Source organism: Melospiza melodia, unplaced genomic scaffold, assembly GCF_035770615.1.
Source record: "Melospiza melodia melodia isolate bMelMel2 unplaced genomic scaffold, bMelMel2.pri scaffold_319, whole genome shotgun sequence".
Taxonomy (NCBI): Eukaryota; Metazoa; Chordata; class Aves; order Passeriformes; family Passerellidae; genus Melospiza; species Melospiza melodia.
In genome coordinates this window covers 7,959-12,830 of record NW_026948637.1, presented here as the reverse complement: position 1 = coordinate 12,830, position 4,872 = coordinate 7,959, and positions in this window count along the sequence as shown.

Below are 4,872 nucleotides of genomic sequence, written 5' to 3'. Positions count from 1 at the left end.
TGCGGGCACCCACAGCGTCACCGGGGCCACCACAGTGTCACCGGGGCCACCAGCATGTCACCGGGGCCACCATGGTGTCACCAGGGCACCCACAGCGTCACCGGGGCCACCACAGGGCCACCAGGGCCACCAGCGTGTCATCGGGGCCACCATGGTGTCACCAGGGTACCCACCATGTCACCAGGGCCACCACTGTGTCACCGGGGCCACCACAGTGTCACCAGGGCACCCGCCGTGTCACTGGGGCCACCACGGTGTCACCAGGGCCACCATGGGGCCACCAGGGCACCCTCCGTGTCACCAGGGCCACCACACAGGGCCACCATGGGGCCACCACATCACCAGGGTACCCACCGTGTCCCCGGGGCCACCATGGTGTCACCAGGGCACTCGCCGTGTCACCAGGGCCACCGCTGTGTCACCGGGGCCACCACAGGGCCACCAGGGCCACCACAGCCACCCCTGCATGGCCACAACACCCCCTGCACGGTCACAGCAATGTCCCCCTCCCAGCTGGCCGTGTCCTGCACGTGGTGGTCATGGTCATGGTGGCCGTGTCACCCTCCTCAGTGGCCACATCATCCCCTTGGTGTCCCTTGGTGTCCCTGTCCCCTCCGAGCTGGACACGTCCTGCTCTTGGTGGCCACGGTCCCCATGGTGGCCGTGTCCCCTCCTCCTCAGTGGTCACGTCCTCCCCTTGACAGCCACCCCTCAGTGGCCATGTCCCTGTCCCCTCCATGGTGTCCCTGTCCCCTCCATGGTGTCCCTGTCCCCTCCACGGTGTCCCTGTCCCCCCCATGCCTCCTGGCTATGGCAGTGTCCCCATGGGGTCCCTGTCCTTTCCATGGTGTCCCCTGCAAACGTCCTTGTCCCCTCCATGGTGTCCCCCTCACGGTGTCCCCTCCACCTTGTGCTTGTCCCCTCCACGATGTCCCCCTCATGGTGCCCCTGTCCCCTCCACGATGTCCTTGTCCCCTCCATGGCGTCCTCTCCATGGTGCCCCTGTCCCTCATGGTGCCCCTGTCCCCTCCACCATGTCCTTGTCCTCTCCATGGCGTCCTCTCCATGGTGCCCCTGTCCCCTCCACGATGTCTCCATGGTGTCCCCCTCAGGGTGTCCCCTCCACGCTGTCCCTGTCCCCTCCATGGTGTCCCTGTCCCCTCCATGGTGTCCCTGTCCCCTCCTCCGCCGTCCTTGCCCCCACCCCGGTCCCCGCCCCGGTTCCTCCCCCGCCGCTCCCTCGCCGTTCCCGGCTGCCCGAACCGGCCGGGCGAGCCTTGCGCAAGGCGGGCGCCCCGGGCTGGGCCCCCCCGCCCCGCCACGCCCGCCCGGACTTCGGCCCCGCCACCGGCACCGCCCGGGCCCGCGGCCACCCCCCGGCTCCCCCCGGCCCCCCCGGTGTCCCCCCCGCCTCCGGAGGGGCTCGGTGTCCCCTCGGTGTCCCCTCGGTGTCCCCCCAATTCCCGGGAGCGCGGGGTGGGCTCGGTGTCCCCCCCGTTCCCGAGGTCCCCTCGGTGTCCCCCCGTTCTCGGGAGCGCGGGGTTCCCTCGGTGTCCCCCTCGTTTCCAGGGGCGCGGGGTCCGCTCGGTGTCCCCTCGGTGTCCCCCCCCATTCCAGGCGTCGCCTCGGTGTCTCTCCCGTTCCCGGGGTCCCCTCGGTGTCCCCTCAGTATCCCCCCAATTCCCGGGGTCCCTTCAGTGTCCCCTCGTTGTCCCCCCCGTTCCGGGGGCGCACAGATCCCCCTTTGTGGCACCGCACAAAGCCGCGATTGTGGCGGGCGGCACCGGGGGGGGGACCCGAGCCCCCCGAACCGGGACCCCCGGGGGCACCGAGGGCTGCGGGTCCCGCCAGACGTGACTCAGGGCCCGGCGCTCAAAGGCGGCTTTGTCCGGCCCGGGACCCTCCGGGGGCGGCCGCGGAGCTCGGGGCACGCTCGGGAAGGGCCCCCCCGCCCCGGCCGCGCTATTTGAGCACGGAAAGGGCTAAAAAAAGGTCCCAGCTGCGATGGCAGCGGCCCCCGGCCCCCGGGGATGGGCACGGGGGGCCCGGAACGGGGGCGCTGCGACCCCCGGGAGACACCGGGGGGTCCCCAGAGGGTTGGGTCGGGGGGGCATCACCCAGCCCATCCCGGGACCCCCGGACGCGCCGGTGAATCATTAACGGGGGTCCCACGGCGGGGTTGGGATTGGCATCGGGGGGTTCGCGACCCCCGGGTGCACCTGCCCGCGGGGGTGGGGGGCGATGCTGCAGCCCCCTCCCCATCCCGGGCGCCGCGGCGGCGGCGGGACCGGGCGTTATCAGCGCCGGCAGCTCCGGCACGTCCCCGCTATCAGCCGCGTGCCACCGCGGCCCGGAATAGCACCGGGGGGCACCGGGGGGGCACCGGGAGGGGCTCGCTGCGACCTCCTGCCCTCGGCGGTGCCGGCACAAAGCGGGCTGTGTGCGCGGCCCGAACAAAGGGGGCTCTCAGAGACCGGGATTTGGGGGCAGCGGGGCTGGGGCCGCTCCCCTCGCTGTCCCCGGGGTGTCCCCGAGCCCCCCGAGGTGTCCCCGAGCCCCTGAGATGTCCCCGAGCCCCCCGAGGTGTCCCCGCACCCCGCGCTGTTCCCTCTCTCCCGGTGGACCCGGAGCCCGTGGGTGGCACCGGAGGCGTCGCCGGTGGCACATGGAGCGGGGGACAGAGCGAGGGGTCCCCCCGGTGTGCCCCCCACCCCTGGCACCCCCGGGCACCCCCGGGCACCCCCGGGGTTTCGGGGCGGCGCCGGCCCCACCTGCGCGTCCCGCGCTCGGTGTTTTTCCTTTGGGAATTGAAAAACAACTCCCGGCCGGCCGCGGCCCTTCCGGGGTTCCGGGATTTCGGGGTACCGGGGCGGACAGGGCCGGGGGGCCCTCCGGGGGTCCCCCCGTGAAGGATCCCCCCCCGTTCCCCTCGGGGGTCCCCGAAGGCATCGCCGGGCCCGGCCCCCGCAGCCTAAAATAGCCCCGGGGCAGCTGCGGGGCCGCAGGTGCCGGGACCGGGAGGGGCAGCGAGAGCGGGACCGAACCCCGAGAACGGGACCGAGAATGGGACCGAGACCGGAGGGGGCACCGAGAGCAGAACCGAACCCCGAGAACGGGACCGAGACCGGGACAGAGCTCCGAGAGCGGGACCGAGACCGGGAACCGAGAGTGGGACCGATCCCGGGAGCGGCCACCGAGCTCAGGACGGAGCCCGGGAGCGGCCACCGATCCCCAGCCCCGCCGGAGCCGCGGTCCCGGAGCGGTTTCAGTGCCGGTCCCGGTGCCCCGGAGCCGTGCGGTCTCCCCGGGACAGCACCGGGAGCTGCCCGGGACGCCCCCGCGGAGGAAGCGCCCGCGGGAATTGCCGGGATTGGATCGGATCGGGTCCGGTACCGGCGGAACCGGCACAGCAGCACCGCCGCGACCCCCGAGCGCTCCGGTGTTTCCCCGTTCCCGTTCGCCGAACGCCGCGGGCAGCCCCGGTTCCCCCGCTCCCGCCGGTACCGGTGCTCACCTGCCTGCGCGGAGCCGGGCGCGGGCAGCAGCAGCGGCAGCAGCAGCAGCAGCGCCCGGGGCCGCTCCCGGTGCCGGTGCGGCTCCATCGCGGCGCCCCGGTAGCGGCGGAGCGTTCCCGGGAATGCACCTGGCGCGGGGCCGGGCCGGGCGGGGCCGGGCCGGGCGGGGCAGCCCCGGGAACGGGAGGGGGAACGGGGACACCGCGCTTCCCTCCCCGCCCCGCCCCGGGCACCGTCCGCCCCCGCCGGGATGGGCACGGCCGGGACCGGCCCCGAGCGCGCCCCCAGCCCGGGCCGGGTCCCCTCGGTCCCGGTGCAAAGTTCGCTCCCCCGAGATCCCGGTCCGGTGGTCCCCCAGACCCGTTCACAACCCTCGGTCCCGGTCCCGGAGCAAATTCGCCCCTTCGAGCACCCGGTCCGGATCCCCCGGTGTCCCCTCAGCCCCGTTAACCCCGGTCCCGGTGCAAAGCTCGGCCCCCCGAGCCACCTCCAAGGCCGGTCCGGTCTCCCGGGGTCCCGCCAGACCCGTTCACGTGCCCCGGTTCTGCCGCCCCCCGGTCCCGGTCCCGGAGTAAAGTTCACCCCCCCAAGCCCCCGGTCCGGTCTCCCGGTGCCTCCCCCAGTCCCGTTCACAACCCTCGGGCTCGGTCGCCATCCCAGCCCTGGAGCAAAATTCGCCCCTCCGAGCCCCCGGTCCGGTTCGCCGGTGCCCCCCAGCCCCGTTAATCCCGGTCCCGGTCTCGGTCCCTCCGAGGCCCCGCTCCGATCCGGTTCCCCGGGATCCCCCAGCCCCGTTCACATCCCCCGGTTCTGCCACCCCCGAACCCCGGTTCGGTTCCCCCGGTGCCTCCCCAGCCCCGTTCACACCCCCGGCCCCACGGAGACCCCTCCCCCAAAAAACGGATGGGGGGATTGGGAACCATTGAAGCCCCTCCAAAAACACAGGGAGGGGTCGGGACCAAGGGAGACCCCCCCGAAACACCCCCAAAATGGGGGGGGTCTGACCCCAAACACCCCCAAAATGGGGGGGCCTGACCCCAAACAGCCCAAAATGGGGGGGCCCGACCCCATCAGGACCCCTCCCCCGGTCGGGGCAGCTCCTGGATTTGGGGTGACCCCAGCTCCCCCCTGTAACGAGGGGCTGAGACCCCCTCAGGACCCCCCAAATCCCCCTCAGGACCCCCCAGATCCCCCTCAGGAGCCCCCAGATTTAATCCCCCCCCAAAAACCACGGAGCCACATTTGGAGCTGTTCCCCCCCCCCCAAGATTTGGGGTGACCCCAGTTCCCCCCCCATAATGGGGGGGCTGAGACCCCCTGAGGACCCCCCAAATTCCCCCCCAAAGGACGGCGCCGGC